This window comes from Panthera leo, chromosome B1 (genome assembly GCF_018350215.1).
Source record: "Panthera leo isolate Ple1 chromosome B1, P.leo_Ple1_pat1.1, whole genome shotgun sequence".
Lineage (NCBI taxonomy): Eukaryota > Metazoa > Chordata > Mammalia > Carnivora > Felidae > Panthera > Panthera leo.
This window is the reverse complement of record NC_056682.1, coordinates 126727665-126750049: the sequence shown is the minus strand read 5'-3', so window position 1 is coordinate 126750049 and position 22385 is coordinate 126727665. Positions and strand designations below refer to the sequence as shown.

Here is a 22385-nt window from a genome sequence, read left to right as displayed (position 1 = left end):
CTCTCCTGGGCTTTTATCCCATAGGAATGAAAATATATCAACACAAAATCTATACATAAATATCCCTACTGACTATTAGAAAAATTTAAATTATATACACGGTTTGCATTATATTGCTATTGGATGGTTCAACTGTAGATTCACACATTCCACTGCCTGCTACACATCTCCTGGATGTCCTATGAGCATCTCACACTCTGTTTGTTTGCTTAAGTTTATTTATTTATTTTGGAAGGGAGAATGACCGAGGGAGCGGCAGAGAGAGAGGGAGAGAGAGAGAATTCCAAGCAGGCTCTGCGCTGTCAGCCTGGAACCCGACTGAGGGCTCAAATTCACCAACCGTGAGATCATGATCTGAGCCCAAACCAGGAGTCAGACGCTTAACCCACTGAGCCACCCAGGGGCCCCTCCGACTCAATTTGTCAATATGTCCCAAATTCAACTATCTTTTCCCTAAAACCTGTTTAATTACTGGCACCATGACACGCTTGTTCAAGCAAAACTCTTAGTAGCCATCCTGGACTCTTTTAAATCACTTATCAATCATCCCAATCATCCCATATTTTTCTACCTCCTTAATCGCTCAAATCTGTATACATTCCCCATTTCTCCTACTATCTCCTTACTTCATTTCTTAGTCTAATCATTGCATAGCCCAGATTCAGCCCCCTTATCTTCCCTCTCACCACCCCAATTCCCACCTCCTTCCATCTATTACTCCCTCTGATGGCAGACTAATTTTTTAGACCGTTCAATTTCAATCATGTCACTCCTGAACTCAAATTCCTTCAGTACCTTCTTGAAACTCTAAATATAAAATTCAGACTCCATAGCTTGATCTAGATAGACCCGATGGTCTTGATCTAGATCTAGCACAGATGTAGCTTCTGTGTTTTCAGACCACTTTTTCCCTTGGCTAGACTATAACTCCCCAACTTCATTTCAGCCCACGTGGTAGTTATCTCAAATTTTACCTCCCAGCGAAGTCCTTTATAAGTGCCACTCTCCAAACACCCTCTATATATGTTCATCTGCCAGCACTTGAACTAGCTGCCTCCTATTTCATTTACCGGTATGTCCTGCTAGACTAGATTCTCTGAAACCAGAGTCATTTTTTTGCTGTTACTTTACACACCCAAACCCTGACACTTAAAAAGTACTCCATAAATTAAGTGAACATCATTTCCTATAAGGGGAAACTTAAGAAGAATTCAGTTCAAATCAGATGTTCCTTAAATTAATGAGGAAGGGGAATCTTCCTTTTTCCTTCCTTCTTCCTACCATTCATATCTCTGGTCAATACAATTCACAGTCTGGTAGAAATGTCAGGCATGTGAAAACAATTATAATTCAATTTAATAAGTGCTAAAAGAGGAGGAAGTGATAGTTTTATAGAAGTTATTGACATGTTTTGGGGCACCTGGGTATCTCAGTCTTTAAGCATCTGACTTTGGCTCAGGTCTTGATCTAACAGTTTGTTAAGTTCGAGTCCCACACTGTGTGTGCTTAAGCCCCGCTTCAGGTGAACGTGAGCCCCGTTTTGGGGCTCACTTCAGGTGAGCCCTACTTTCTCTCTCTCTCTCTCTTTCTTTCCCTCTCCCTCTCTCTCTGTCTCCCTCTGCCCTTCCTTGGATTCACTCTCTCTTCCCCTTGCTCACTTGCGCCCCCCCTCTCTCTCTGTCTCAAAAAAAAAAAAAAAAAACAAACATATATATATATATATAGAGAGAGAGAGAGAGAGAGAGGGAGGGAGAAGTTATTGACATGTTTTCTATGTAAGACTTAGAACTGAGCCTTCCTTTTTTTAAAGATTTTTGTACTTTTAAGTAATCTCTACATCCAACATGTGGCTCGAACTCGCAACCCAAGATGGAGAGCTACATGCTCCACCGACTGAGCCAGCCAGGCACCCTGAGCTTTCCTTTTTTAAGGAACTTCAAACACAATTTCCTATAAGGGGAAACTTAAGAAGAATTCAGTTCAAATCAGATGTTCCTTACCAGCTTTTGTTTATAGATGTATACGGAAAAAAGTTAGACTTTCTTTCAAAGGCAGTAATTTATTTTAAAAATATACCATTTTAAATATTTTTTAATGTTTATTTTTTGAGAGAGAGAGAGACAGAGTATGAGCAGGAAAGGGCAGAGAGAGAGAGGAAGACACAGAATCTGAAGCAGGCTCCGGGCTCTGAACTGTCAGCAAAGAGCTCAACATGGGGCTCAAACCCACAAACTGCAAGATCACGACCTGAGCTGAAGTCAGACGGTTAACTGACTGAGTCACCCAGGTGCCCCTAAAATATCATTAGTTCCTATAATTTTTTGGTCTTTGTTATTACTATTATATCTGTCATTGCTGCTAAGCTTAGAGGCAAAGCTCCAAAAGCTACACTTTAGAACTTCACGTTTCCATTTTGATAATCCACTTTCAACATCGGAGTTCACTCACAATCCCACTGTGTTCTTATTTGCCTTGGGAAGAGTTCTTTGGGGTAGATGCGCACGGAGGCACAGATTCAACTCCCACATAGTAAAATTCATAACAATCCAGTGATGTGCATTGTGATACCTAATCCCACACAAAATACCTATAAGGTATAAGTGATTATCCCCACTAAACACCTAAGAAAAGTGGAGCCCAGAGGGACAAACTGGCTTACTCCAACAAGACCTTACCAGTTTTAAGTGGCAAACCAGAACCCAAACCAAGATCAGGGAATTCCAGTGCCAATGTTCTCTCTGCTTGATCACACACAGCTCTTTTTGTGCATTCCCAATGCATCTGATGGTGGGATGTAATGGGTAATGTATCTGCACTATTAAACTCTGTTACCACCAAACAACTCAAAGAGCACCCCTGACTGATAATTGAACTAAAGTTATTCTTGATGTAAAATATTGTTAAACTTCCCCTCAAGGAGGCAAAGACCATTTTTCGTAGCCTAGTTAAGGATATATACATTTATATGAACATGGTCCATTTTTCCATTTGATCGAATTTTTGCACTTACAAATGCCTAATAAAAATACAAATGACCAAAATATAAATATCACAGCAATGAAAATCTGTTGGCCTATACGAAAGAGGCCTGACTGCACCTTTCATGTTGATCAAAAACATAGTAGCAGGAAAAGGCTTACTTTTTGTTAGTGTTGAAATTTATCTCAGTTATTGAAAGTTTTTGGGTAAACTGTCAGCATTTACTCTAACTGTGAGTCACAACTGAAATCTTTGTAACAAATAAACAGAGGAGACACTGTCTAAATTGAGAGAGGATAGAGGGATAGAAAGGGAAAATGGGATGAAAAATTAGATATATTAGATCAAACAGAAGGAAGTATAAGTATATTTCATCCCATATTTGAATAGCTATAACAAAGTTATTCCTTTTGTGGTCCTTTTGTTTCTTTTATTTCTTCCCAGTATCCAATCACATTTTCAATCCAAATTATCGTATTATTTTGCAGAAACACTTTGTGTTCCTTGGTGGATTTATTCAGCTAATTAATGTTAAAAAAAGAATTACTGAAAGCAAATATTGCGAGAAATAATTTCCAAACTGAAATTTATACACTTGAAAACTGATTCCTACAAAAATGATTTGGCTCTATAAAAAAAGAAGCAATCCGTCAACTCCACAGACCCAGACATGGGCCTGATAGGATTTCTTTTTCAGAGGAAATTACTGCTATGACTGATTCTTGTTAAGCCTAGGGGGGAGGAAAAAAATCCAATGTCAGGGCCTAACCAGAGACTGAAACAGAATGTTCTATTGTCTGAAATAATTATCTTTGTGTAGTAGTTGAAAGACAAATTAAATGTGTTAGAATCAGGTGAAATATTCACTTTCCCTCTTACTTTACCAGGCTCCCTCACTTTAACTGAATTACTACTAGGTGCTTTCGCCCCTTAACTCCTCTTGCATTCTGATAATCAAAAACATATCCCATATTTGGTTTTTATTCACACTCACAGTGGAAGACTGTCTGCCAGTGAGAATTAATGTGGCCTGTCCTAGTAACATAGCTGTATTTCCCACCTCAAACATTCCCTCAGACCATCATCCTGTAACTGCTAAGAACTATGTCAGACACGGCCCCCTGCCACGCACTCCTTCCCTGGCTTTTCCCCACCAAGGATGGAGCGGCCACCACCCCCACCCCCACCCTCCCAGAAGGCTCTTGCCAGCTCAGGCAGGAGGGTGGAAACAACGACAGGAGGTTTATGTCTAGTAGCTTTTGCTGCTTGTTTGTATTCAGTTGTGTTCCTGTGAGTGTATGATGGCTAAGTAGACCAAATGAGAACTTTCGGATGAAAATGCAGAGGCCCAAAGCATGCCTGAAAGTTAAGCCTTCTGTGTGGTTTTCTGACTTCCCAAGTTTACCAAACATGCAGATAGTGTTTTTGAATGTCACAAATCCTTTTTCCTCAATCTTCACCACATAAAGAAACAGTGAACTGAAATCAACATCTTTGAAGATATATTTAAATGATAAATCACGACTCACGAAGGTTTCTGTAGTTGGAGTAAACCATGCATTTAATGGTGCCATAGCAGTGAAGCACTGTATGGAGTAACTATTTGTCCTAACATTTACATTGTCAAGTTAATATTCTATAACATAAAAATAACTATAGACATTTTTTGTGTGCTTATGCTGAACTGATGGGGGGGAGGGGGTTCACCTCTGCTTAAAATTAATACGTCTAGTGAAATGTGGTTCTTCCTCTGCCATACAGTGTGTGTGGTACAAGGTCATGTTCAGAACCCGTCTTCTCAAATGCCTGTCACTTAGGTTTGGCCTTCATCATGAAATGAGGAGCTAGTGACACTACTGTTCTTTTTTTATACTGGTGAAATCAACATTTTCTCATTTTACCTCCTGAATGCAACCCTGATGAGACATTTGAAAGATATTTGCTTACCAAAAATAAATGAATTCATTTTCCTCTCAATCAGAAGGCAAATTTTCCTGGGAACCTTGCACTTTTTCCACTTTAACTATCCCTATTCTTTATCCAACATTTCACAAAGAATTCCTTATGATATTATAATGTCTGTGCATAGGAATAGTGGTTTAAAACACACACACACACACACACACACATGCACGCATGTAGAACTTCCAGAGCTTTCTATGAAACAGAATTTAAAGTTGTTCAGTCCCTAATATGAAGGATATTTATTTTGTACTGATTCCCACGTCCCTACAAGAACCTAGTTTATTTTGATGTATAAACTCTAGGAATAAGGTAACTGAAGCTGAAGGTGGCTCTTTAAAGCAAGTCCTTTCTTCTCCTTAGCCGGTCATTCAGTATCGGGCCCAGTGCTGATCTTAGAATTTCCTGCGGTAGCTAGAGCTGGCTCCCATTACATTTCATATTCTCCCTTAAATGCTTATTTCATGTAGACACCACGCTTTCTTTGTCCCACAGTCATGCACCCATCTTGCATGACTTCCTTTGAGACTTCAAACAGGTTTTCTCCCTTTGCAGAAGGACTATTCTTATAGAAATAGATACTATGGGTTTGTTTTTTTATTAGCAGTCCTCTAACCTATGTTTTCCCTTTTTTTTATTTTTTAAGGCAGTCATCCACTACAATACTTAAATGCTTTGAATTGTACAGCCCTCATATATAGGTGCAAGATTTGTGCCATAAGAGTTTCTTATTACTCATTGTACCCAGAAACAATGAAATAACTCATGTGTAGAATTCAATACACATGTATTTCTCTCATTTATTGTGACTAGACCTACTTTTAATTATGTTTTATTTAAAAGAACAAAGTGTGGGGGCGCCTGGGTGGCTCAGTCGGTTAAGCGTCCGACTTCGGCTCAGGTCATGATCTCACGGTCTGTGCGTTCGAGCCCCACGTCGGGCTCTGTGCTGACAGCTCGGAGCCTGGAACCTGCTTCGGATTCTGTGTCTCCCTCTCTCTCTGCCCCTCCCCTGTTCATGTTCTGTCTCTCTCTGTCTCAAAAATAAATAAAAAACATTTAAAAAAAATTTTTAAATAAAAATTAAAAAAATAAATAAAAGAACAAAGTGTGGGGCACCTGAGTGGCTCAGTCTGTTTAGTGTCTGACTTTGGCTCAGGTCATGATCTCATGGTTCTTGAGTTCCAACCCCGCATGGGGCTCTGTGCTGACAACTTGGAGCCTGCTTCAGATTCTGTGTTTCCCTCTCTCTCTGCCCCTCCCCATCTTGCAATCCAACTCTCTCTCTCTCTCTCTCTCTGAAAAATAAACATTTTAAAAAAACAATAAACATTAAAAAATTTTTTTTTAATTGGGGCACCTGGGTGGCTCAGTCAGTTTAGTGTCTGACTTTGGTTCAGTTCATGATCTTACGGTCCATGAGTTTGAGCCCCACATCGGGCTCTGTGCTGACAGCTCGGAGCCTGGAGCCTGCTTCAGATTCTGTGTCTCCTCTCTCTCTCTGCCCTCCCCACTCTCACTCTGTCTCTCTCTCTTTCTCAAAAATAAACAAACATTAAAAATTCTTTAAAAAAAGAACAAAGTATGTGATGTCAAAAATTTTAAACTAAGGGAATAAGTAGATTAGATATCTGGTGAGAAAAAAAAAATTAAACCTCATTTTTTCTTTCTCTTAAAATTGTTTCCATTAAAATTCCCCACTGGGGGAGAGTTTTATTCTTGTTTCTTGACATTAGTGAAAACTAGAATTATTTATTTTTATAAAATAAATTTTAAAGCCTAAATGTAATGTGTATAGCCATAAACATAATTTTTATGTCATTTGGTTGTAATTTTATTTTTTATATTGTTTTTGTCTTTATTTGGGAGGAGGATTTAAATTTGTAAAGTGCTCCCAAAGATATTGTTATGGTGGTGGCATCACATTTTCTTCTTAATTCTTCGCTGACAGAAGAATTTTGTTATTCAAAATATGTGCACATGTAAAACAATCAGTATGAAATATAGAACAATATATATATTGAAACCATATATTTTCATTTCAACATGAAAAATGCATTGGAATACTGAAAGTATTTATAATACAGAATGGTTCCATGTTCTCAGATATTTTTGACCATGACTATAGTTAACATACTCATTAAGAAAATTCTGGTAAGGGACAACTGGTTGGCTCAGTCAGGAAAGCACGTATACTTGATCTTGGGGTGGTGAGTTCAAGCCCCATGCTGGGTATAGCAATTACTTAAAAAAAATAAAATAAGAAAATTCTGGTAACCTTAAGTCAATATGATATATCTTCTATGCTGTGACTTTCTCTACACTTTGGAAAAGCATGACAGACTAAAGATCACTTTAATTATATATACTTTTATTAAACATACAGAGTGATATCATCTAATTTAAAATATGAATTATTTTAATAAAAATAGTTCTGAATCAGTTTTGTTTCATAAGGAAAATGTGATTTTCTAATTTTATTTAGGACTGAATAAAGTGTTACCTTAAATTTATATGTAGATTATTCTACGTGCATTACAGCTTCTTTTCCTTGTACTTCATCTTCTTTTCCTCTCTCTTTTCCATTCATGTTTGTATTTTATTTATCTCATTGTAACATTTCCTGTAAGCCACTTGGAATTCTTTCTGAAATGAGGGATAATATAAATCAATTAATTAAAGTGCACTTTGAAGTAAATAATCACTTTTCTAATGAAAAAGTAATAAAGTTATTAACTGTGGAGTGATACTGTACCAAATTTATGAATTATAGAAAAATATATCTAATAAAACTAATCACCATTTTAGTAGGAATTTATGACCATACACTTGTTTAATGTTTATTTATTTTTGAAAGAAAGTGTGCACGTGTAAGCAGGAGAGGATGGAGTGGGGGGGAGGGGTGCGACAGAGGATCCCAAGCGGGCTCTGCACTGACAGCAGTGAGCCCAATTCGGGGCTCAATCTCACAAACCAGGAGATCATGACCTGAGCCAGTCAGACGCTTAATAGACTGAGCCACCCGGGCGCCCCACCCATCTTTTATAAATTGAAGTATTTTCCTTCAGAGGGCTCTAAATTGCCCAGATTTTGGCTATGCAGCGACAACCTTCACCCAAACTAAAATCCAGGGCTGTGACAAGGAAACTTGATCCAATGCTAATTGTGTGTGACACTCTTTTCCAGGTATCCTCTCTGGAACAGAAGTTACAGCCACTGTATTTCTGAATTCTGACAGGGCAGACAGGCAAGGAACTCACTCTTCAGGACAGATCCCTCTCTCTCTCTCTCTAGGGAGGACAGCAGAGTCCTTACCAAATGACAAATGACCTCTGAGTCATGGCTCAATAGAACCAATAGAGCTCTCAAGAACGAGCAGCAGTCAAGCCCCTTTGAGGTGACAAGAGCATTTGGCCATCAAACCTAAGTTATATACTGAGCAAGAGTGAAGGAGAGAAAGATTAAAAGTTATCAAAACTTTTAAGCATGGAAAATGTCTTACAGGGAGATTTTTAAATTTACATTTCTATAAATAAAATTTTAACTGAGGGTCATCATCTTTCTAAAACAAAAATGTATAAACTTTGTTTCAGGAACAACTAGTTGTAGAAAGGATATAATTTATTTTGTACAAATTACTTTGTACAATCCCAAGATTATTGAAATCTTCCCAACTATACCTGTTTGGCAAAATAAAATAAAATTAAATAAGCTTGTAAGGAACTGCTTTTTTTAATAATTGGTATTCATGATGAGGTTTCTATGTAAAAAAAGAAAATAAAGTTAAACTAATCCAAAATAAGTTAATAAAAGTGTGTGATCTATCAAGACTTTTTTCCAAATTTTTTTTTAACATTTATTTATTTATGAGAGACAGAGACAGAGTGCAAGCGGGGGAGGGGTAGTGAGAGAAGGAGACACCGAATCTGAAGCAGGCTCCAGGCTCTGAGCTGTCAGCACAAAGCCCGAATCGGGGTTCAAACCCACGAGCCATGAGATCATGACCTGAGCTGAAGTCAGATGCTTAACTGATTGAGCCACCAGGGGCCCCCATATCAAAGACTTTTATCATTGAGACAATTTAGACTTGTTCTTTGAGGAAATGCAGTAACCTAATAATCATATTTATTTGGCAAGCCTCACTTTGAAGATATGTCAGTCAGCTGAGTCCCAGAAAAAGGCTGAGTTCTTTTTGTTTTGCCTTTTATTGTCAATGCATTGACAATAGATGTCAACTAAGAAGTTCTCTGTTTTTATCAAAGTCTTATTATATCAGATTTATTTTCTACAAATAACAGTGTTAGAGGACTTTGAAATAACTATCAACAATCACCTTAAACCAGTGCAACATGGGCTACCGACACTTGAAACTTCCATTGCTTATAAAATCACGATCTTCAAAAGTAGTGGCTGTTGGATCACTTGTCTCTAAACGCCATCACTAAAAACAATAAGCTAGATTCTCAACTCAAAGAGTTCTTTTCTTCTTTTGAATCTCACAGAATGAAAATCTGACCCACTATGTAAATACTAGTACATCCTTTAAAATGTACATTGGATTGTATACAGTTTGTGCTTTGAGTTTTTTTTTTTTTTTTTTTTTCTTTATCATGTCCAATAGAGATGTCTGAGAAGAGTAACTTAGCCCTTCCAACACTACAATTTTCCAGGATGCCTGCCAAGGGAGTACTTAGGACGATGGCCTCTAGGCTGGGAGGAGAGCGTTATCCTCTATCTGGGCACGAGACACAATCCAGGAGGCTCTCAGGAGGATAGGCTCTGTTATCTGATAGCTCTTTTCCATTTCTGACTAAATAGATGGCAGGAGTTTCCAAGGGGTTAAAATTTCAATTTAGACCAATAAATACACTCCTTTAGCTGCTTCCTCGAATATAGCATATCTTGTTTTTATTTTTAGTTTCTTATTCTCAGAAATTTAGATTCTATTATTGATTTCCCTAATTAAAAGAGAAAATGCGCATTTCAACCCTTCACTGAATCTAATCAGCAACCTCCCAATGCCACTCCACCTGGGTTCACAAGAAAGAGAATGATTCCTTTTCCCTTTGGAATCGATCATGTTTATAGTATTTTGGGAGCTTTGGAAATCCTATTTTGTCATCGTCATAGATGATGTTTTTAAATAATATTTATCCTTTCTACATTCTGTCAATTTAATTTCCCCCTGGTTTATGTTCTTTCTAAAAAAGTCCCTTTACACAACTATTATCATATTTTATGACGCCAATCAAACATGCATGAACATCACAGTGACATTATGATTTAGGCCAAGGTTTGTAACCATCACTGCAATAACTGAGAGAATTTTGTTCTAATACTGATGCCAAAGCCTCATCCCCAGAGATCGAAACTTAGTAAATCCAGATTGGGACCCCCAAATCTGTATGTTTTCAGAAGCTTTAAAATATTTTTATTATTTAAAAAGTAATTGTTAGGGATGCCTGGGTGGCTCAGTCAGTTAAGTATCCAATGTCTGCTTAGGTTATGATCTCGGTTCATGGGTTCGAGCTGCATGTCGGACTCTGTGCTGACAGCTCAGAGCCTGAAGCCTGCTTCAGATTCTGTGTCTCCCTCTCTCTGCACCCCTCCCTCACTCGAGCTCTGTCTCTTTCTCTCAAAAACATAAATAAACATTACAAATTTTTTTAAAGTAACTGTTGCAACTAGTCCAAGTAATTCTAATTTTTTTTTTTAAAGTTTATTTATTTTTGAGACAGAGAAAGACAGAGCATGGACAGGGGAGGGGCAGAGAGAGAGGGAGACACAGAATCGGAAGCAGGCTCCAGGCTCTGACCCATCAGCCCAGAGCCTGACGCAGGGCTCGAACTCACAGACCGTGAGATCGTGACCTGAGCTGAAGTCCGATGCTTAACCAACTGAGCCACCCAGGCGCCCCTAGTCCAAGTAATTCTAATGTGCTAATCAGCTAAGGTTAAGAAACACTGATTTAGGGTCTAAAAAGGAATTCAGATGCCTCTCTTTGGGTTAGTGATTTCCAAAGGACAAAGTGAACTATAACTGAAGTTTCACAAACTATAAAAAAATTTTAATTAAGAAAAACAATCTTGTTATAAAGTTTATAATGATGAGCTTTACAGAGAATGTCAAAACATATTCCCCACCATTCTCCATATCTGCTACCCACTTCTAGAGAGCAATAGAGCTATTATGTAGCTACCTTGTATTTCTCCCATCCTGTATGCCCTATAGTTTGGGACTTGCACCACCCATTAACAATTGAATCAAGAGGTAGAGAAGAAAGAGGAGAAAGGAAAGGAAAGAAAGAGAAATTGTTGAACTAGACCCACAAGAAATCAACACTGTCATCTTTGCTTCTTTTCCTCCACAGTTTCCTCACAGAAGTGTGAGGCCAAGACCTGAAGGATAAGAAGGTGGGATAAAAGGTCCAGGCTGAGAGAAGGTAAGATTTGGGTGTGAAAGAGAAAGAGGGCATTTTTGGAGAATTACGAGTTTAATATGGCTGGAGCATGAGGTAGCAATAGAGCTTCTTTTCATCCACAGAGATGGATGGTATTAAGTCCATTTTACAGATAAGAAAACTGCTTCAGAATCAGGATGTACTTTATCCAAGGGTACATCACTTATAAAAGGTGGAGGAAGGATTCTAACTGAAGATTCTCTGGCTCCTAATCCATGTCATTTCCACACATTCCAAGGAAACGTCAAAGATTTATTGTGTTATTCTCCACTGGCAATAGTGAACAGATAAAGAAAAAAACAGGAAAGGGAGATTTGAAAGAATACTTCAGTGGAAATTTTGTGATTACTTAGGACTCAAAGCCATAACGTTTTCATGTCATCATACACAATGACAACTTGATTTTATTTATTTATTTTTTTAAACGTTTATTTATTTTCGAGACAGAGAGAGACAGAGCATGAACAGGGGAGGGGCAGAGAGAGAGGGAGACACAGAATTGGAAGCAGGCTCCAGGCTCTGAGCCATCAGCCCAGAGCCCGTCGCGGGGCTGGAACTCACGGTCTGTGAGATCATGACCTGAGCCGAAGTCAGACGCTCAACCGACTGAGCCACCCAGGCACCCCATGACAACTTGATTTTAAACTAGTGCAACAAGGAAGCCACTAAAGCACATTGCAAAGCATGGATTGAGAGCAGTCGTGTGCATCTGTATCCAGAGAGAAAATGTTCCTCATGTGACACTAGAGCTGCTGCAGTGGTTTCTCCACCAGTGCAGCTCCCTCTGACTCCATTGCCTAACTGGAGGGCAATCTCAAAAACAGAGATGGGAAATTGGGAAGAGCAGACAGGAGAAAGGAAAATTCTTATATCCCGTTGCTCAGTCGCAAAAAAAAACTTGGTTACTCTGGTTAACTTGTCCTACCCTGTAAAGACACTTAAAAGGCTCTTCCTCATTCTCTACCTTCTTCCTCTAGTCATACAGCTCTCATTTCCCCAGACTGAAGAAGAGTTTGGAGAGACTATGTCAGTGAGTGTGTGTGTGTGTGTGTGTGTGTGTGTGTGTGTGTGTAATAGAGACAGGAGAGACCTCTATTAATCCCTGAAATCTCATTTTATCAATGTATGAAGACAGAAATATCGGTAATCAAACCCCTATGCACCAGAGAGAACCTGTGTAAAAACCTAGTTCCTGGGACAAGGTCTTGGAAACTGGAAGCTATGACGAGTCTTGTAAGGTCCTGTTTTAGACAAAGAGAAGTCATACCTTACAACCCAATGACAGTCTACAATTATAAGCTGGGTGATTTACATGATGTCTTGAAGGGAAAGCATGAGAAGCGAACATGCAGATATCATCAACATGTGCTTCCATGATGCAATTTATATTTTTTTAATTTTTATTTTTGGGAGAGAGACAGAGACAGAATGCAAGTAGGGGAAGGGCAGAGAGAGAGAGGGAGACACAGAATCCAAAGCAGGCTCCAGGCTCTGAGCTGTCAGCACAGAGCCCGATGCAGGGCTCAAACCTGTGAAACATGAGATCATGACCTGAGCCAAAGTCGTACATTTAACTGATTGAGCCACCCAGGAGCCCCCCTATGATGCAATTTAAAATACTGAATCTGCCATGTATTGGGCAGTGTACTGGGTGCTAGCAGAAATAGAAATGATTTAAGTAAATCTTTGCCACAAAAAACTCACTGTCTAACAGGAGAGATAAACATATAATAGCACAGTTCAGTTGAAATCCTGAAGTCCCACAACAATGGTGAGGACTAAGTAACACAGTAAGCCTGAAGAAGAGGGTGGATGTAAGAATAATGCTTCACAATCTGCAACTGGGTCTTGACAAATAAGTAAGATTTCCTGGGTGGACACCAACACAAAGCTAACCTATGGGTAGGAAATGTATAAAGAAATGTGTAAAAAAAATAGAGGGATGAAGCCCCATACGCCTTTCAGGGAACTGAAAACAATTCTACCTAAACCCATATTTGACCAGGTAAAGTGAAGCATATGAGAAGTCGCTGTGGATTAAAGAAATGGGCTCTAGATGGAAGCCAGAAGTCTTGAATTTAAAGTCTGGTCCTGACATTTTACAGGCGTGTAAAACTCTGCAGGCAAGTAAGGCTCTCGGGTTTTCCATTTCCTCTTCGGTAAAGTAGAGACAATACTACCCACACAAACACTGGAAGTACACATAAGGTATCTAACCCAATGGGCGTGGGGGGGCGGGGGGGGCGGGGGAGTGGTGAGGCCTTTTAGGAAAGTGAAGTGTGAGGCCAAGACCTGAAGGATAAGAAGGTGGGATAGAAGGTCCAGGCTGAGAGAAGGCAAGATTTGGGTGTGAAAGAGAAAGAGGGCATTTTTGGAGAATTACGAGTTTAATATGGCTGGAGCGTGAGGTAGCAATAGAGAAAGCGAGGCTGTAGCCGTAAGATCACGGAAAACCATGAGGTGGGACAGCAGCAGACAGGCCAACGGTGAAGCACTGAAGAGTTTTTGTTTATGTTTTGCTAGTTTTTGTTTTGCTTTGATTTCAAAGCTGAGAAGTAGGCCTTTAGAAAGATGCATTCTGCTGCAGGTTGAAGTATTATTTGGAGGGCAGTCAAGCTGGATGCCAAATACAAATGAAAGCAGTTTCAGTCAATCAGGTGAGATTTGAAGGCGGGTTGAACTAAGGCAGCCGAAATTGAATACTCTGTTTTTTCCTCAGGTCATGTAAATCCTGTGCCTTTTTCCCAGGGATCTTAGTTAGAGCCACCTCTTCTCACTGTTTACCTTTCACACGCAAAAGTTTCTATTCCTGGCCTGGTTCTTGTTTCTCTCTTTCACTTAATTCAACCTACATTCATTTTTTTAAATTTGTTCTGAATATCTTTCACATCAACATAGGAAGTTATTGCAACTACAAAGTACATTCAGAGATGTAAATGAGTGTCACACTTGTGCTGACAATCAAGAGAAAAATAGCATTTGTTCTCACTTGCAAGGCCTCATTCATCGGCGTGGAAAAGTTGTTCCCAGTGTCTGTTGTCTGTAGACTTTTCAACAGCTACAGAGCAGCTTTTACACTAAGCAGCGTTTTCACATATCTACTCCTTACTTTCTTTGGCAGACTCACATTTTGTGTTTTTATTGCTCTGTGGGCTACATGTCTTTATTCAATAAATACAAATGTTTTCAAACACTGGCTGCACCAGGATTACACTTGTGCTGGGAGAACAGGGTCAGCAAGGTTATACTAAATTGCTCGATGATGGATTATCCTAGACAGCATTTCCCAAAATCTTTATACAGTATGTCACAAGCAGGTCAAAGGTCAGGCTGTTCTTCTACCGGGCCTTCTATCTCCAGATGCTCACTCTTACTCTGGGTTACGTACCAGAAGAAGGCAAGAGATTGTACACAGGTTTCACATAAATCACATGAAAAGTCCTAAGAATGCAGGCACCTAAATTACAACTGTGATGCCACCTAAGAACAGAGCAACATACAACAAGTCAAAGGCTAGCTCAGATATAAAATAACAGAACGGCAGGTACCAAATGAGGTGGGTCTCTTTGAATTGGCAAAGTGTAGGGAATGCCTTTATGTTGACTTATTATGTATTGAAAGCAAAATAGTTATTTTCGCAAATAAAGAAATAGTGTTAAAACAATGCTCTTTCATTTCTAAGAATTATTGGTCTTTCTGCAGTGTGCTATTTTACCGTGACATAGCATGATTTCTCCCTTGTAACAATTCATATGATTTAAAGCTCTCCCATACCAAATGTTATACCTTAATGGTACATAGAAACGAATTTTAAGATTAAAGTAAAAATACTAATTTGATATTTATCAATCTCATTTCACTTCAAAGCTAGGAAAATGCCATATTTTGAAATTACTTTAGCAAACTATCTTCAATATACTAATTCCAATAGCATCTACTCTAGTATGCAATAAATTTTTAAAACTCGAATTACTCCACATAATACCTTATATAAATCTACTAAACTTCATAAAATATGTACTGAAATAGGAAAAAAGTTTTGCTCACTTCTCAGTACACAGTATGCAAATTGCTGATGTCAATCACTGTCAAAAAATGCTCTTTTATATCAGTGCAGGAACAATTGAGTTCTTACTGACATTTCTAAACAACCAGAATGATAATTTGCATTGTTACTGAGTTAAAATCCTTAAATATATATTTATACTAATTCTATTTTTCTATCATCAAAATGAAAAATAGCATTAGAAAAAACTTCTAATTTCACATCTTTATCATATTGGTCGTATTTTTTGTACCAGAATTGAAAACACTATTTTATAAAGACTACGTTAGTTTTGTCCATACAGAAACCATCTATGCTTTCAAATTATAGAGATTAAATGTCATTTTTTATTTTTTTATTAAAAGGAGTCTATAAAGTCATCAATGTGTTTTCTTATTTATTTTATTTATGTATTATTAGACTCCACTTTGTTTTTTTTTAAAGAGTGAAAGCATCCCTTCAAAATGTATAAGAAATCACTCATGTTCAATATTTGATTTACAGCAGGCTATACGACAGCAAGAACTTAAATGTGCATGTGCTTCCAAGAGTAAGAAATCTCATCTTCAAGTAAACATTAAGACAGTGGTTCTAAAGAATTTGACCCCCCCGCCCCATGCTATTCCCAAGGCTGATCAACCTCTTCTAAGCTTTATATCTTCCGTGAGTTGGCCAGAAGCTTGTATTGACTAGATACTGTCCAGTGAAATAGAAAGAGCCTGCGTGGGGGTGGGATGCAGGAGGCAGATACTACAAGGCAGAGTCAGAAACACAGACTTGGAGTGATTACTACCTCTTCAATCCCTGCTTTACCATTTGCCACATGTATGATCTAGATAGAGCAAGTTACACAGCTTTTCTAACCTTCAGTGTCCTAATCCATCAGTCAGAGATAATAATGTACCCTCCTCTTAGATTTATTGTAAAGATTCAATAAAATAATGCAGGTACCACACTTGATACAGTGGCTGTAAAGTTCTAGAAGCTCAGTTTTATATCCCTGAGAACATTAATTCTGTAGTTTGAGAATAAGTAGAGTACATTTTCCTTAGTGCAGTATCTGAATGTATATATACGCAAATTAAAAGTAGAGGGCCACCTGGGTGCCTCAGTTGGTTAAGAGTCTGACTCTCCATCTCAGCTCAGGTCTCGAATTTCAAGGTCATGAGTTCAAGTGGCAGCTACTTAAAAAAAAAAAAAAAAGAAAAAGAAAAAAAAACTAAGAAAAAAAAAATGAAGTAATGACCTAAACAGCTACCTCTCATGTGCTTTATGGAGAAGTAGTTGGTCTATTTTGAAAGTACAGCAAGTGAAGAGTGAAGCTCGTCAAAACCTCAGAGTAGATTAATAGCAGGGTTGCTCCCCTTATAATCTACAGTTTAATCCATTGCTCTTTAGAGATGTAGTATGTAAATTCAAGTGAAAAGGTAATTAATAATCCAATAGTAGGAAACCTTTTCTACAGAAATCTTTGCGGGAAGATTTGCCATACTATCCTTTACAATCCCTATCTTGGGGGCAAAGATAATAATGGTGAATAATTACGATTACTTATTGAGAAGGTACTATGTGCCAGGAACTACACTAAGCACATAGCATACGCTATCGACTATAATTTTCATTAAAATTCTATTATGAAGGCTTAGACAGAGTAATTTTCTTGCATGTGCAGTTATTAAGTGGTAGAACTAATCAGATTCAAATCCAGAAGTGATGACATTCTAAAAATCCTGCCCTTCCACTATGCCACATAACTCTCAGTAAGCACTAAACAAGTTTGATCTCAGTCATGACAAGATACTGCCTATACATTTGCCCTGGCATCCAGGACCATGGTGACATAAGAGGTGTCACTGGGACCACCCAGGTTATCCGTTCAGAGCATATTCATTACATTTGTTCTAAGACTTTTTTTTTTTTACTTCTTATGGGAAAAACAATGATATCAAATGGAAGATTTGTTTTCATTTGCAAAACAAAAACATGGGGAATTTAACCATTAGAACATTAGCCAAACTCATTATTGTTACCAAAGTGTGTCATAACAGAAATGTTTTTCTTTTTTTTTTGAAAAAATTTTTTAAACATTTATTTTATTTTAGAGACAGAGAGAGCATGAACAGGGGAGGGTCAGAGAAAGAGGGAGACACAGAATCTGAAACAGGCTCCAGGCTCTGAGCTGTCAGCACAGAGCCCGAGGCGGGGCTCGAACCCACGGACCGTGAGATCATGACCTGAGCCGAAGTTGGACACTTAACCGACTGAGCTACCCAGGCGCCCCTAGAAATGTTTTTCTTTTTTTTTTTTTTTTTTTTTTTAAATTTTTTCTTTTTTACATTTTTTTATTTTTTTGAGAGACAGAGAGAGACAGAGCACAAGTCAGGGAGGGCAGACAGGGAAGGAGACAGAGAATCCCAAGCAGGATCCAGGCTCTGAGCTGTCAGCACAGAGCCCGACGCGGGGCTCGAACTCACAAATCGTGAGATCATGACCTGATCCAAAGTCAGACGCCTAACCGACTGAGCCACCCAGGCGCCCCTAGAAATGTTTTTCAATGAAACAGCAATTCCATTTCCAAGCTTGATTTGGTCTCTTGAGTTTCTAATAAAATGCTCACGGTACCAATTGTCTTCATTCCTTTTCTGATGTCTGACCACCTGTACTGAAACTATCCATCACTGCCCTTCATACACATTGCTCTAAGCAAGAGTTGCTGAAAAGACTTTTGGTAATTTTCACTGTTCACCTGGGATCTGAGATAGTACCTTAGAGTAGATAGAGATCTATTCTGTGTCCAGTCCTGTGTCCATCATCACTTAGGTTTTTACTTCAGGATAACAAAATGAAGGTGCCTGATTGAAATTCAAATATTTCTGGGGTGCCTGGGTGGCTCAGTCAGATAAGCATCCTACCCTTGATTTTGGCTTAGGTCATGATCTCACAGTCCTGAGATCATGACCTGTGCTGGGCCCATCCCTGGCCATGGAGCCTATTTGGGATTCTCTCTCTTTCTCTCTCTTTCTTTCTCTTTCTCCCTCTCTCTCTGCCCCTCCCCACTCATTCTCTCTCTCTCTCTCTCTCTCAATAAATAAATAAACATCTATTTATTCAAATATGTATTCAATTATTTATTAAAATATTTCTAAGCTCATCTCATCTCATTTACAAACAGGACAGGTATGAATCTGATCAGCAAATGGATATGAAGTGTCGCTCCATTTACATTTCTTCATATCACACGAGGGCCAGCCCACAGAATCTCTAGCTTACTTTCAATGTACAAGGTGTAGCTTATTTTGAGGCATCAAGGTTTCTAAAACTAAGTGAAAATGTAATCTGAAAGTAGCAACTGAAATTTCATAACTTAATAAACTTATGCCTGCATATTTTTCCTGCATATTTTAGATATCCTTTTAAGCAGTAAGCCAAATCTTTGTGCAATAGCAACTGATAAAAAATAAGCTGTTACTAGTAAACATGTTAATGAATATATAGGTAAAAATCCTATGAAGATTTGCACAGGCACTCACAGAATTTTCTATTTCATTCACCTCCTCATTTAACATCTATTTATTGAGCCTCTAATATATGCCAGGCATCGTACTTGGCATTGGAGATATAGACGTGAACAAAGCAGATGTTATGTCTGCCCTTCTGCTGACTTCTGGTGTAAATGATAAAGAGGAGAGAATACTATAAGTAAATTCCTTTATCATAAACAAAATGATGAAAACAGTAAAAATACTAAAGATGTCATTTATAGGAAGGTGTTGCCAGAAAACTGGAAACAAAAAGCTGATGGGTCTTCATGTACCAGTATTCGTACACATATAGCAAGGTTTAATAGAATTTTTTAATTTTAGAGTAGAAGACATGTCAAATGCAGTTTACATTTCTCAGCCAGTAATTATATTTTCTTACAAGGGGCTATTACATTTTTAGAGACAGACACAGCAAATAATAAAAGGTTTTATTTGAGAGGAGAAACAAGCATGGTGGGGTTTTTTTAGATGAAAGGGGTATAATAAATTTATGAGACCTCACATACAGCTATAATATAATAAATTAGAAGGATTAATAGAATTGTGAGCTACAGTAACCTGCACTAGTAGAATGCCTATTTTATGGAGCTCGATAATACAGTTTATCATTGACTCCATGGGAATTCCCACAATATATTAGCTGCGGTGTAACAATAAAGCACACACAGTAAGGGGCATGTCCCTTTTGACACACATTCTCTTCCCACACTTATTTTACCAGGGAAACAACTCTGGTGCAGTTTAATTAAACTGCACTGCAATGAATTAGTCCAGGTCTTAGCCCTCTGACAGAGAGGGCCCTGGCAGTACCACAGGGGTCTGTCCCCTTATGATACCCAAGAGACTTCAGAAAACCTGGGAAAAAAAGTGTAGGGTCCCTCAGATGACAGTGTCACTGGGCAAGCCCCGAGCTGTCAATCAGTTCACTTAAGGAAGCACCCATCCCTTTGGAGAAGTTTTTATATTTCCCCATTTGTTGACTATGGGTCAGTCTTTTGGGAAACATGTAAATGCCTTGGGAAGCTTTATGTTCTATTTCCCTAGCTGGGGACAAGACTATCATTGCTCACTTTAAAACAAAATAGCCTTGCTATTTTGAAGTCCACTGTGTATTCATAGCTAGCTTTGGAGAGGCAAGCCAGAAAGTAATAACTGAAAATAAACTTAGGATGATGATGAGTTCAAATAAACTCTACTGGTAATAAGACATGAATAAAAACATTTTCATTCAGAGTAAAAACTCTCCAGCTAAACATGATCTAGAATATCCAAGATGGAAGTGTATTACAAGAGATATGTTATTTCCCCAGAGTTTCTGATCAACAGCGTAGTAAGGTTACACCCCCCAATGACACAGAAAATCTTGCATTATTGATGAATATTCTTATTTTATCTGAACACTGTTTATTAATTCATGAGGGTGTTTTGGAATTGAAAGATAAAAATTTACAAAACAATTACATTTTTAATAACTGCTTCAAGCCAGATACATTGAATATTTAAGTGAACCAACACAAAGACCTCAAAAGAATTTATTAGACAATGGCAATTAGATCTCTAATAACTTGGCTCCACTGGAATTACTGAGCTCCATTTAGATGCCAGACATGGCACCTTAGTGATGGGTACACCATGTCGCCACCCTGCCTTTGGCTGGAGATCCTGAGAAATGACAGTCCCATTAGGTGTCGTGTAAAGCAGCTGACCTCACACTCTCAGCACTTGATCTTTGCACTGCAAGTGACCATTTGTCACTGTTGCCCAGAGATGGAGCTCAGGTGACTCAATGTCACCACTGCCTTTTCAAAAGAGTAAGATAGTTATAAGTTTTTTTCCAAGTCTAGAACAGACTTTTTTTTCCCTAAACAAATTTGCTTAGAAAAATAGGTAGGCAAATTAGAAGCAAAGAATAGACTTCTTTACACATAGGCAGTATGCTTTCTAATCATTACAAAAATTATCGAAACTTTTTTCAAAAATTATTGAAACTTTTTGACCCAAGGGAAAAAAAGATTTATGGTTGCCTGAAAACTTTCTCTTTACAATCTTTATCCCAAGTAGGTAACAATAAAAGTATTTCTACCAGAACAAACACATTAACATAGAGCACCCATAGAGGCTTATTCACAAAAAGCAGTATTTCTCTTTCCTTCTCAAATAAGGCTTAGTTTTCTGTAAATTGCAATTCTCATAATAAGAAAATTCCCACTACAATATTTTCAAGCTATAAGAATAATATCATCTTTCTATTTGTTGTGCCTAAGAAATCCCAGAATTTGAGCTAGCTAGTTAAGAGATAAGCTTCTCACATTTCTAGTCTCCTGGAGCCTTTTTCACCTCTAGTGATTCAGAAATCTCTGTGCTGATTTCACAGTAGTAGCTATTGAGCTAGTGACCATTGCATGCAGGCACTGTGCGAAGTGTTGTACACAGGATATTTTATGAATATGTCACTTTATTTTTTTATGAGCGTGCCATTTTAATTCCCAGTAGCAACATGGGAGTTTATTATTACTGTCTTTTTATAGATAAGTAAACTGAGAGAGAATTTATGTTATTTTCCCAAAAGAGACAGAGGTAGTAGCAGAGCTCGAATGCAGAGTGATTCTAATTTTAAAATAGATGCCGTTAAAAATTAATTAATTAATTAATTAGATGCCATTAAGGGCGCCTGGGTGGCTCAGTCAGTAGAGGATGTGACTCTTGATCTCAGGGTCATGAATCTTTTTAAAAATTTTTTACAATATTTTATTTATCTTTGAGAGAGAGAGAGAAAAAAAACAGGGGAGGGGCAGAGAGAGAGGGAGGGAGACAGAATCTGAACCAGGCTCCAGGCTCTGAGCTGTCAGCACAGAGCTGGACACGGGGCTCAAACTCATGGACCATGAGATCATGACCTGAGCCAAAGTCGGAGGCTTAATCAATTGAGCCACCTAGTCACCCCATCGGGGTCATGAATTTGAGCCCCATGTGGGGTGTAAAGTTTACTTAAAAAACAATATTAAATAAATAAAATTACTCTCATTTTGGGGCACCTGGCTAGCTCAGTCAGTGGAGCATGAGACTCTTGATCTTGGGGTCATGAGTTCTAGCTCCACGTCAGAGATAGAGTTTACTTTAAAACAAAAATTTTAAAATAGATGTTAAATTCTTAGCTACACAATTCAAGATCTTTTCTCAGTATAAATATTTTCATTTGAAAAATGTCTAACTTTTTCTTCAACAAGATCCTTTTTTTTTTTTTTTTAAGATTTTATTTTTTTTATGGGGCACCTGGATGGCTCAGTCAGTTAAGCGCCTGACTTTGGCTCAGGTCATGAGCTTATGGTTTCAGAGTTGGAGTCCCACGTTAGGCTCTTTGCTGACTGCTCAGAGCATGGAGGCTGCTTCGGATTAT

At 38.2% G+C, this 22385-nt stretch overlaps 1 long non-coding RNA gene across 8 annotated transcripts in view; it reads right to left on the bottom strand.

Moving 5' to 3' along the window:
• LOC122218037 overlaps positions 1 to 22385 on the bottom strand; it is a 179209-nt gene that overhangs the window by 36905 nt on the left and 119919 nt on the right. For all 8 annotated transcript variants that reach the window (XR_006201812.1, XR_006201816.1, XR_006201810.1 and 5 more), the window contains one exon: positions 7445 to 7587. This is a non-coding gene — a long non-coding RNA (uncharacterized LOC122218037). The remainder of the gene's footprint in view (positions 1 to 7444; positions 7588 to 22385) is intronic.